The 13,539-nt window shown below is 47.6% G+C and overlaps 1 non-coding gene across 1 annotated transcript; it reads right to left on the reverse strand.

Annotated features, from left to right (window-relative positions):
- Positions 1-2,028: 2,028 nt before the first annotated feature.
- trnaa-ugc lies at positions 2,029-2,104 on the reverse strand. Its single transcript has one exon. It is a non-coding gene; the product is annotated as a tRNA-Ala (tRNA).
- Between the last annotated feature and the right edge of the window lie 11,435 nt (positions 2,105-13,539).

Genomic DNA, 13,539 nt, shown 5'->3' on the forward strand with positions numbered 1-13,539 from the left:
ACGTGTCGATCCTAATGTCACACCATTTAGACGTGTCGATCCTAATGTCACACCATTTAGACGTGTCGATCCTAATGTCACACCATTTAGACGTGTCGATCCTAATGTCACACCATTTAGACGTGTCGATCCTAATGTCACACCATTTGGACGTGTCGATCCTAATGTCACACCATTTGGACGTGTCGATCCTAATGTCACACCATTTAGACGTGTCGATCCTAATGTCACACCATTTAGACGTGTCGATCCTAATGTCACACCATTTAGACGTGTCGATCCTAATGTCACACCATTTAGACGTGTCGATCCTAATGTCACACCATTTAGACGTGTCGATCCTAATGTCACACCATTTAGACGTGTCGATCCTAATGTCACACCATTTAGACGTGTCGATCCTAATGTCACACCATTTAGACGTGTCGATCCTAATGTCACACCATTTAGACGTGTCGATCCTAATGTCACACCATGTAGACGTGTCGATCCTAATGTCACACCATTTAGACGTGTCGATCCTAATGTCACACCATGTAGACGTGTTGACCCAAATATATGACTAAAGAGTTAATCAGGGTAAACTGGGATATTACTTTTTTTTCCTATTTTATTTATTTTTATTTCACCTTTATTTAACTTCTCTGGGATATGTGGGACGGTAGCGTCCCACCTAACCAACAGCCAGCAGGGCGCCAAATTCAAAACAACAGAAATCTCATAATTAAAATTCCTCAAACATACAAGTATTATACACCATTTTAAAGATAAACTTCTCGTTAATCCAGCCACCGTGTCTGATTTCAAAAATGATTTATGGCGAAAGCACACCTTGCGATTATGTTAGGTCAGTACACAGAAAAACACAGCCATTTTTCCAGCCAAAGAGAGGATTAACAAAAAGCAGAAATAGAGATAAAATGAATCCCTAACCTTTGATCTTCATCAGATGACACTCATAGGACTTCATGTTACACAATACATGTATGTTTTGTTCAGTAAAGTTAAAATTTATATCCAAAAATCTGAGTTTAGGCGAGACGCTACTGTCTCACTCTGCCAAAAGCCAGAGAAAATGCAGAGCGCCAAATTCAAACTTTCATTAAATCACACATGAAATATACCAAATTAAAGCTACACTGGTTGTGAATCCAGCCAACATGTCAGAATTCAAATAGGCTTTTCGGCGAAAGCAAACGATGCTATTATCTGAAGATAGCACCATAGTAAACAAAGACAGAGAAGCATATTTCAACCCTGCAGGCGCGACACAAGACGTAGAAATAAAAATATAATTCATGCCTTACCTTTGACGAGCTTCTGTTGTTGCCACTCCAATATGTCCCATAAAAATCACAAATGGTTCTTTTGTTCGATTAATTCCGTCGATATATATCCAAAATGTCCATTTATTTGGCGCGTTTGATCCAGAAAAACACCGGTTCCAACTTGCTCAACGTGATTACAAAATATCTCAAAGGTTACCTGTAAACTTTGCCAAAACATTTCAAACGACTTTTGTAAAACAACTTTAGGTATTTTTTAACGTAAATAATCGATCAAATTGAAGACGGGATGATCTGTGTTCAATACAGGATTAAAACAAACTGTAGCTAGCTTTCTGGTCATGCGCCTACACAGTACACTTCACTTGACCCTCGTTCTGAACAGGGCTACTTCTTCATTACACAAAGGAAAAACGCTCAACCAATTTCTAAAGACTGTTGACATACAGTGGAAGCGGTAGGAACTGCAAGAAGGTCCCTTCGAATTCTGGATTCCCAATGAAAACTCATTGGGAAAAAAAAAATCTGAATGTTTGTCCTCGGAGTTTCGCCTGCTAAATACATTCTGTTATACTCACAGACATGATTGAAACAGTTTTAGAAACTTCAGAGTGTTTTCTATACAAATCTACTAATACCATGCATATCTCATCTTACATTTAAGTCATTTAGCAGACGCTCTTATCCAGAGTGACTTACAAGTACATACATTCATTTTTTTTGGTTTTTTTTGTTTTTGTACTGGCCCCCCGTGGGAATCGAACCCACAACCCTGGCGTTGCAAGCGCCATGCTCTACCAACTGAGCCACACGGGGCCCCTCATCTTCTGGGGATGAGTAGCTGGCAGTTGAATTTGGGTATGCTTTTCATCCAAACGTGAAAATGCTGCCCCCTATCCTAGAGAAGTTTTAACCAGGTAGGCCAGTTTAGAACAAGTTCTCATTTGCAACTGCGACCTGGCCAAGATAAGCACAGCAGTTCGACACATATAACAACACAGAGTTACACATGGAATAAACAAACATACAGTCAATAATACAGTAGAACAAAAGAAATCTATATACAGTGTGTGCAAATGAGGTAAGATAAGGGAGTAAGGCAATAAATAGGCCATGGTGGCGAAGTAATTACAATGTACCAATTATACACTGGCATGGTAGATGTGCAGAAGATTAATGTGCAAGTAGAAATACTGGGGTGCAAAGGAGCAAGATAAATAAATAAATACAGTATGGGGATGAGGTAGTTGGATGGGCTATTTACAGATGGGCTATATACAGGTGCAGTGATCTGTGAGCTGCTCTGACAGCTGGTGCTTAAAGCTAGTGAGTGAGATACGGGTCTCCAGCTTCAGTGATTTTTGCAGTCCGTTCCAATCATTGGCAGCAGAGAACTGGAAGGAAAGACGACCGAAGGAGCAATTGGCTTTGGGGATGACCAGTGAGATATACCTGCTGGAGCGCGTGCTACGAGTGGATGCTGCTATGGTGACCAGTGAGCTGAGATAAGGTGGGGCTTTACCCATCGGGTAATGTCAATTATGCTTGCCAGTTATGATCAGTTATCATATGCACATTTCCGTGGAACAGTTTCATTATTTATTTATTTTTTAAAGATTTTTTACAAAACATCCACATAGACAGCATACAGACGCACACAAACATCAACGATGTCACACCTTCCCAGATCCACCTGCTCACACCCCCATCTCCAGATCAACGACATCACACCTGCCCAGACCCCCATTTCACACCCCGATCTCCAGATTAACTACATCACACCTGCCCAGATCCACCTGCTCACACCCCCATCTCCAGATCAACGACATCACACCTGACCAGACCCCCATTTCACACCCCCATCTCCAGTTCAACGACATCACACCTGCCCAGATCCACCTGCTCACACCCCCATCTCCAGATCAACGACATCACACCTGACCAGACCCCCATTTCACACCCCCATCTCCAGTTCAACGACATCACACCTGCCCTGACCCCCCGCTCACACCCCCATCTCCAGCGCCCGCATCACTCTCCGCCACATGGCCTCAAACTGCACCATTTTGTTTCTCTCCTTCGCACTTTCAACATTTTAGATAATAATGCATTTGACCTTTCCACTGTCTTAACGATGGAGGATAGGTTGATTTCCAGTTTTTAAGTATACACTTTTTTCAAGATGACTGACAAGAAAAGTATCTTCTAACCCATCGGGTATCTCACCGTAACATTACATGCCATGTCTTGAAATATGCAGATGGATTAAAAGTACATTTGCATTGTAATACTTCTGACAGCCATCCTTCTAACTCCGCCCAACTTTTGCACTTCATAGTATTCCCAGAAGGATTATTGAGTCATTGTTAGTTTTACACTGAAGCCGTTGTGCTGTAGAATTTGAATTTTCTCTTGTATAATAAATTCTATACATTAGTTTATGCTGGATTAAGTGTACATTTTTAGTTAACTGTCGTTTCAGTAGTTATGTTCCCTACATTCCCTACATCATGTGTTATTTTTAAATCTTGATTCCAATAGTTTCTTTTTTTTCTCTAAGAGATTTTCAGTTATATTGTCAGTTGTATAGGCTCTCTGCAAGGTTGTGTATATCTTCCCTATCATATGAACATCCTTTTCTGACTCAAATATGATTCCCTTCAGATTGCTCTGATGTCCAAAAAAAAAAAGTCAAATTAAAATGTTGTAACATGAAACTTTTCAGTTGCATGTATTTGAAAAAATGTACATTGGTCAGTACAAACCTGTTCCCCCTCAAGAGACTGCAAATATTTGGCATGGGTCCTCAGATCCTCAGCTGCACCATCGAGAGGATCCTGATTGGTTGCATCACTGCCTGATATGGCAACTGCTCGGCATCAGACCGCAAGGTACTACAGAGGGTAGTGCGTACGGCCCAGTACATCCCTGGTGCCAAGCTTCCTGCCATCCAGGACCTCTATACCTGTAACGGTTGTCCTCCTCCTCTTCGTCCGAAGAGGAGGAGTAGGGATTTGACCAAAACGCAGCGTTGTGATACGACATGACTTTTATTTAAACAAGACGAAAACTAAACAAACTTTATTTTATTTACAAAATAACAAAACGACGTAGACAGACCTGAACATGGAACTTACATAACTACACGAAGAACTCACGAACAGGAACAGACTACATCAAACGAACGAACAAACGAAACAGTCCCGTGTGGTGCACATACACAGACACGGAAGACAATCACCCACAAACAAACAGTGTGAACAGCCAACCTATATATGGTTCTCAATCAGAGGAAACGTCAAACACCTGTCCCTGATTGAGAACCATATAAGGCTAATTACAAGTGACCTAAACATAGAAACACAAAACATAGAATGCCCACCCCAACTCACGCCCTGACCAACTAAACACATACAAAAATAACATAAAACAGGTCAGGAACGTCTGGGTCTGGGTGGGCATCTGTCCACGGTGGCGGCTCAGGCTCTGGGCGTGGTTCCCATCCCACCATAATAAATCCCTGCTTCTTTATCCCCCTCACAATGACCACCCTCCAAATAACCCCACCTAAATTAAGGGGCATCACCAGGATAAGGAGCAGCACCGGAATGAGGGGCAACACCAGAATGAGGGGCAACACCAGAATGAGGGGCAACACCAGAATGAGGGGCAACACCAGAATGAGGGGCAACACCGGAATGAGGGGCAACACCAGAATGAGGGGCAACACCAGAATGAGGGGCAACACCAGAATGAGGGGCAACACCAGAATGAGGGGCAACACCAGAATGACTGGCGGATCCTGGCTGGCTGGCTCTGGCGGATCCTGGCTGGCTGGCTCTGACGGATCCTGGCTGGCTGGCTCTGGCGGATCCTGGCTGGATGATGGCTTAATGCTGGATGACGGCTCTGGCTGGTCATGGCTGGATGACGGCTCTGGCTGGTCATGGCTGGATGACGGCTCTGGCTGGTCATGGCTGGATGACGGCTCTGGCTGGTCATGGCTGGATGACGGCTCATGGTTGGATGACGGCTCATGGCTGGATGACGGCTCTGGCTGGTCATGGCTGGATGACGGCTCTGGCTGGTCATGGCTGGCGGAAGGCTCTGGCTGATCCTGTCTGGCGGAAGGCTCTGGCTGCTCCTGTCTGGCGGAAGGCTTTGGCTGCTCCTGTCTGGCGGAAGGCTTTGGCTGCTCCTGTCTGGCGGAAGGCTCTAGCGGCTCCTGTCTGGCGGAAGGCTCTAGCGGCTCCTGTCTGGCGGACGGCTCTGAAGGCTCATGGCAGACGGGCGGCTTTGCAGGCTCATGGCAGACGGGCGGCTTTGAAGGCTCAGTACAGACGGGCAGTTCATGCGGCGCTTGGCAGATGGACAGTTCAGACGGCGTTGGGCAGACGGGCAGTTCAGGCGCCGTTGGGCAGACGGGCAGTTCAGGCGCCGTTGGGCAGACGGGCAGTTCAGGCGCCGTTGGGCAGACGGGCAGTTCAGGCGCCGCTGGGCAGACGGCAGACTCTGACCGGCTGAGACGCACTGTAGGCCTGGTGCGTGGTGCCGGAACTGGAGGTACCGGGCTAAAGACACGCACCTTCAGGCTAGTGCGGGGAGCAACAACAGGGCACACTGGACTCTCACGGCGTACTATATGCCTGGTGCGTGGTACCGGCACTGGTGGTACCGGGCTGAGGGCACGCACATCAGGGCGAGTACGGGGAGAAGGAACAGTGCGTACAGGGCTCTGGAGACGCACATGAGGCTTGGTGCGTGGTGCCGGAACTGGTGGTACCGGACTGGAGACACGCACCTCAAGGCTAGTGCGGGGAGCAGGAACAGGGCTCTGGAGACGCACTGGAAGCCTGGTGCGTGGTGTAGGCACTGGTGGTACTGGGCTGGAGCGGGGAGGTGGCGCCGGAAATACCGGACCGTGCAGGCGTACTGGCTCCCTTGAGCACTGAGCCTGCCCAACCTTACCTGGTTGTATGCTCCCCGTCGCCCGACCAGTGTGGGGAGGTGGAATAACCCGCACCGGGCTATGTAGGCGAACCGGGGACACCATGCGTAAGGCTGGTGCCATGTAAGCCGGCCCGAGGAGACGTACTGGTGGCCAGATATGTAGGGCCGGCTTCATGACATCCGGCTCAATACTCAATCTAGCCCGGCCGATACGTGGAGCTGGAATGTACCGAACCGGGCTATGCACGCGTACAGGAGACACCATGCGCTCTACTGCGTAACACGGTGTCTGCCCGCACTCTCGCTCTCCACGGTAAGTACAGGGAGTGGGCGCAGGTCTCCTACCTGACTTCGCCACTCTCCCTTTAAGCCCCCCCCCCCAAGACATTTTTGGGGTTTACTCACAGGCTTTTCGGGTCTCCAGCCACGTCTCCTTGCTGCCTCCTCATACCACCGCTCCTGGGCTTTAGCTGCCTCCCTCTCTTCAACAGAACGGCGATATTCCCCTGTCTGAGCCCAGGGTCCTTTTCCGTCCAATATTTCCTCCCATGTCCACGAGTCCTGGTTTCTTTGTTGCGCTCTCCCACGCCGCTTGGTCTTTGGTTGGTGGGTGATTCTGTAACGGTTGTCCTCCTCCTCTTCATCCGAAGAGGAGGAGTAGGGATTTGACCAAAACGCAGCGTTGTGATACGACATGACTTTTATTTAAACAAGACGAAAACTAAACAAACTTGAGAATTTACAAAATAACAAAACGACGTAGACAGACCTGAACATGGAACTTACATAACTACACGAAGAACTCACAAACAGGAACAGACTACATCAAACGAACGAACAAACGAAACAGTCCCGTGTGGTGCACAGACACAGACACGGAAGACAATCACCCACAAACAAACAGTGTGAACAGCCAACCTATATATGGTTCTCAATCAGAGGAAACGTCAAACACCTGTCCCTGATTGAGAACCATATCAGGCAACACATTAACCCAACATAGAAACACAGAACATAGACTACCCACCCCAACTCACGCCCTGACCAACTAAACACATACAAAAATAACATAAAACAGGTCAGGAACGTGACAATACCAGGCGGTGTCAGAGGAAGGCGCTAAAAATGGGTTTTTGTAGAATACATTTCATTTTCTTCAATATTGTTCTAGTGTTCTTAACTACGAAGCTGTTAATGTTCCTAGCTTCATCCTTTGAAAATCGACATGTGAAAATATTCTGGGGATGAGCATGTACAGTTGAAGTCTTGAAGTTTACATACACCTTAGCCAAATACATTTAAACTCAGTTTTTCACAATTCCTGACATTTAATCCTAGTAAAAATTCCCTGTCTTAGATCAGTTAGGATCACCACTTTATTTTAAGAATGTGAAATTTCAGAATAATAGTAGAGAGAATGATTTATTTCAGCTTTTATTTCTTTCATCACATTCCCAGTAGGTCAGAAGTTTACATACACTCAATTAGTATTTGGTAGCATTGCCTTTAAATTGTTTAACTTGGGTCAAACGTTTCGGGTAGCCTTCCACAAGCTTCCCACAATAAGTTGGGTGAATTTTGGCCCATTCCTCCTGACAGAGTTGGTGTGACTCGGCTCTTTTCCCGTCAGTTTCTCTCGGGGTATCATACAATGCGTCTACATGACAGAGGCAGACCCATTCATAACTAGAGAGTAGAGGTCGGCCCGCCGTCTGCTCGCCGTCCCACCAGAGACGGAGCGCCATCTGTACAAAAGCCCACCATTCGATATCCCATGGAATCTGTTTTTAGTCAATATAGTCACGCAGCACACTGAACCCTGTGCCCTTTCACGCTCCAGAATCGTGAGACAGATCAATATGTCCTCGTGAATAGCATCCATCCCCCAACATGTACAAGTATTCCGACCCCTTGACCGTTTCCACATTTTATTACGTTACAGCCTTATTCAAAAATGTATTAAATAGTTTTTTCCCCTCATCAATTTGTAGATGTTGGTTAGTGGAAGTTAGTGGAACTTAACAAGTGGAGGTTAGTTGGTGGAGGTTAGTTAGTTGAGGTTAGTTAGTAGAGGTTACTTAGCGGAGGCTAGTAAATGGAGGTTAGTCAGTGGACGTTATTTTGTGGACGTTACTTAGTGAAGGTTAATTAGTGGATGTTAGTTAGTGGATGTTACTTAGTGGATGTTAGTTAGTTTGAGGTTAGTTAGTGAAGATTATTTTGTGGACGTTACTTTGTGGAGGTTAGTTAGTGGAGGTTAGTTAGTTAGTGGATGTTAGTTAGTGGAGGTTATTTAGGTTAGTGGAGGTTAGTTAGTGCTGGTTAGTTCATGGAGTTTAGTTAGTGGAGGTTAGCTGGTGGATGTTGCTGCAGGTTAGTTAATGGTTGTTACTACAGGTTAGTTAGTGAATGTTAGTTGAGGTTACTTAGTGGAGGTAACTTCAGTTACATCACATATCTCTTTCTTCTGTCACTGTGTGTGGTCATTTCTATTCCCTCTTCTGAATAACAAACATGGCCGTCAGAAGACAGTGCAGTCCCAAATGGCACCCTGGTCAGTGTACTATACAGGGAATAGGGACACCCTGGTCAGTGTACTATACAGGGAATAGGGACACCCTGGTCAGTGTACTATACAGGGAATAGGGGCACCCTGGTCAGTGTACTATACAGGGAATAGGGGACACCCTGGTCAGTGTACTATACAGGGAATAGGGACACCCTGGTCAGTGTACTATACAGGGAATAGGGGCACCCTGGTCAGTGTACTATACAGGGAATAGGGGCACCCTGGTCAGTGTACTATACAGGGAATAGGGTACCCTGGTCAGTGTACTATACAGGGAATAGGGACACCCTGGTCAGTGTACTATACAGGGAATAGGGGACACCCTGGTCAGTGTACTATACAGGGAATAGGGGACACCCTGGTCAGTATACTATACAGGGAATAGGGACACCCTGGTCAGTGTACTATACAGGGAATAGGGTACCCTGGTCAGTGTACTATACAGGGAATAGGGTACCCTGGTCAGTGTACTATACAGGGAATAGGGGCACCCTGGTCAGTGTACTATACAGGGAATAGGGACACCCTGGTCAGTGTACTATACAGGGAATAGGGGACACCCTGGTCAGTGTACTATACAGGGAATAGGGGACACCCTGGTCAGTGTACTATACAGGGAATAGGGGCACCCTGGTCAGTGTACCATACAGGGAATAGGGTACCCTGGTCAGTGTACTATACAGGGAATAGGGACACCCTGGTCAGTGTACTATACAGGGAATAGGGACACCCTGGTCAGTGTACTATACAGGGAATAGGGGCACCCTGGTCAGTGTACTATACAGGGAATAGGGGCACCCTGGTCAGTGTACTATACAGGGAATAGGGACACCCTGGTCAGTGTACTATACAGGGAATAGGGGACACCCTGGTCAGTGTACTATACAGGGAATAGGGGCACCCTGGTCAGTGTACTATACAGGGAATAGGGACACCCTGGTCAGTGTACTATACAGGGAATAGGGACACCCTGGTCAGTGTACTATACAGGGAATAGGGTACCCTGGTCAGTGTACTATACAGGGAATAGGGACACCCTGGTCAGTGTACTATACAGGGAATAGGGTACCCTGGTCAGTGTACTATACAGGGAATAGGGGACACCCTGGTCAGTGTACTATACAGGGAATAGGGACACCCTGGTCAGTGTACTATACAGGGAATAGGGTACCCTGGTCAGTGTACTATACAGGGAATAGGGGGCACCCTGGTCAGTGTACTATACAGGGAATAGGGGCACCCTGGTCAGTGTACTATACAGGGAATAGGGACACCCTGGTCAGTGTACTATACAGGGAATAGGGACACCCTGGTCAGTGTACTATACAGGGAATAGGGGACACCCTGGTCAGTGTACTATACAGGGAATAGGGACACCCTGGTCAGTGTACTATACAGGGAATAGGGGCACCCTGGTCAGTGTACTATACAGGGAATAGGGGGCACCCTGGTCAGTGTACTATACATGGAATAGGGACACCCTGGTCAGTGTACTATACAGGGAATAGGGACACCCTGGTCAGTGTACTATACAGGGAATAGGGTACCCTGGTCAGTGTACTATACAGGGAATAGGGGACACCCTGGTCAGTGTACTATACAGGGAATAGGGGACACCCTGGTCAGTGTACTATACAGGGAATAGGGGACACCCTGGTCAGTGTACTATACAGGGAATAGGGGCACCCTGGTCAGTGTACTATACAGGGAATAGGGACACCCTGGTCAGTGTACTATACAGGGAATAGGGACACCCTGGTCAGTGTACTATACAGGGAATAGGGACACCCTGGTCAGTGTACTATACAGGGAATAGGGTACCCTGGTCAGTGTACTATACAGGGAATAGGGGCACCCTGGTCAGTGTACTATACAGGGAATAGGGTACCCTGGTCAGTGTACTATACAGGGAATAGGGTACCCTGGTCAGTGTACTATACAGGGAATAGGGGCACCCTGGTCAGTGTACTATACAGGGAATAGGGACACCCTGGTCAGTGTACTATACAGGGAATAGGGACACACTGGTCAGTGTACTATACAGGGAATAGGGACACCCTGGTCAGTGTACTATACAGGGAATAGGGTACCCTGGTCAGTGTACTATACAGGGAATAGGGTACCCTGGTCAGTGTACTATACAGGGAATAGGGACACCCTGGTCAGTGTACTATACAGGGAATAGGGACACCCTGGTCAGTGTACTATACAGGGAATAGGGTACCCTGGTCAGTGTACTATACAGGGACTAGGGGACACCCTGGTCAGTGTACTATACAGGGAATAGGGGCACCTGGTCAGTGTACTATACAGGGAATAGGGGCACCCTGGTCAGTGTACTATACAGGGAATAGGGACACCCTGGTCAGTGTACTATACAGGGAATAGGGGCACCCTGGTCAGTGTACTATACAGGGAATAGGGACACCCTTTTCAGTGTACTATACAGGGAATAGGGGACACCCTGGTCAGTGTACTATACAGGGAATAGGGGACACCCTGGTCAGTGTACTATACAGGGAATAGGGGCACCCTGGTCAGTGTACTATACAGGGAATAGGGCACCCTGGTCAGTGTACTATACAGGGAATAGGGGACACCCTGGTCAGTGTACTATACAGGGAATAGGGGACACCCTGGTCAGTGTACTATACAGGGAATAGGGGCACCCTGGTCAGTGTACTATACAGGGAATAGGGACACCCTGGTCAGTGTACTATACAGGGAATAGGGGACACCCTGGTCAGTGTACTATACAGGGAATAGGGGACACCCTGGTCAGTATACTATACAGGGAATAGGGACACCCTGGTCAGTGTACTATACAGGGAATAGGGTACCCTGGTCAGTGTACTATACAGGGAATAGGGTACCCTGGTCAGTGTACTATACAGGGAATAGGGGACACCCTGGTCAGTGTACTATACAGGGAATAGGGGCACCCTGGTCAGTGTACTATACAGGGAATAGGGTACCCTGGTCAGTGTACTATACAGGGAATAGGGACACCCTGGTCAGTGTACTATACAGGGAATAGGGACACCCTGGTCAGTGTACTATACAGGGAATAGGGGCACCCTGGTCACTGTACTATACAGGGAATAGGGGCACCCTGGTCAGTGTACTATACAGGGAATAGGGACACCCTGGTCAGTGTACTATACAGGGAATAGGGGACACCCTGGTCAGTGTACTATACAGGGAATAGGGGCACCCTGGTCAGTGTACTATACAGGGAATAGGGACACCCTGGTCAGTGTACTATACAGGGAATAGGGACACCCTGGTCAGTGTACTATACAGGGAATAGGGTACCCTGGTCAGTGTACTATACAGGGAATAGGGACACCCTGGTCAGTGTACTATACAGGGAATAGGGTACCCTGGTCAGTGTACTATACAGGGAATAGGGGACACCCTGGTCAGTGTACTATACAGGGAATAGGGACACCCTGGTCAGTGTACTATACAGGGAATAGGGTACCCTGGTCAGTGTACTATACAGGGAATAGGGGCACCCTGGTCAGTGTACTATACAGGGAATAGGGGTACCCTGGTCAGTGTACTATACAGGGAATAGGGACACCCTGGTCAGTGTACTATACAGGGAATAGGGACACCCTGGTCAGTGTACTATACAGGGAATAGGGGACAGCCTGGTCAGTGTACTATACAGGGAATAGGGACACCCTGGTCAGTGTACTATACAGGGAATAGGGACACCCTGGTCAGTGTACTATACAGGGAATAGGGACACCCTGGTCAGTGTACTATACAGGGAATAGGGGACAGCCTGGTCAGTGTACTATACAGGGAATAGGGACACCCTGGTCAGTGTACTATACAGGGAATAGGGGCACCCTGGTCAGTGTACTATACAGGGAATAGGGGACACCCTGGTCAGTGTACTATACAGGGAATAGGGACACCCTGGTCAGTGTACTATACAGGGAATAGGGGCACCCTGGTCAGTGTACTATACAGGGAATAGGGGCACCCTGGTCAGTGTACTATACATGGAATAGGGACACCCTGGTCAGTGTACTATACAGGGAATAGGGGCCACCCTGGTCAGTGTACTATACAGGGAATAGGGTACCCTGGTCAGTGTACTATACAGGGAATAGGGTACACCCTGGTCAGTGTACTATACAGGGAATAGGGGACCCCTGGTCAGTGTACTATACAGGGAATAGGGGCACCCTGGTCAGTGTACTATACAGGGAATAGGGACACCCTGGTCAGTGTACCTATACAGGGAATAGGGACACCCTGGGTCAGTGTACTATACAGGGAATAGGGGACACCCTGGTCAGTGTACTATACAGGGTAGCAGTGAAATAGGGTAACCTGGTCAGTGTACTATACAGGGAAAAGGGGCCACCCTGGTCAGTGTACTAAACAGGGAATAGGGGTACCCTGGTCATGTACTATACAGGGAATAGGGTACCCTGGTCAGTGTACTATACAGGGAATAGGGTACCCTGGTCAGTGTACTATACAGGGAATAGGGGCACCCTGGTCAGTGTACTATACAGGGAATAGGGGCACCCTGGTCAGGGTACTATATAGGGACACCCTGGTCAGTGTACTATACAGGGAATAGGGTACCCTCGTCAGTGTACTATACAGGGAATAGGGTACCCTGGTCAGTGTACTATACAGGGAATAGGGACACCCTGGTCAGTGTACTATACAGGGAATAGGGACACCCTGGTCAGTGTACTATACAGG

This window comes from Salvelinus namaycush, unplaced genomic scaffold (assembly GCF_016432855.1).
Source record: "Salvelinus namaycush isolate Seneca unplaced genomic scaffold, SaNama_1.0 Scaffold2338, whole genome shotgun sequence".
NCBI classification, from domain to species: Eukaryota; Metazoa; Chordata; class Actinopteri; order Salmoniformes; family Salmonidae; genus Salvelinus; species Salvelinus namaycush.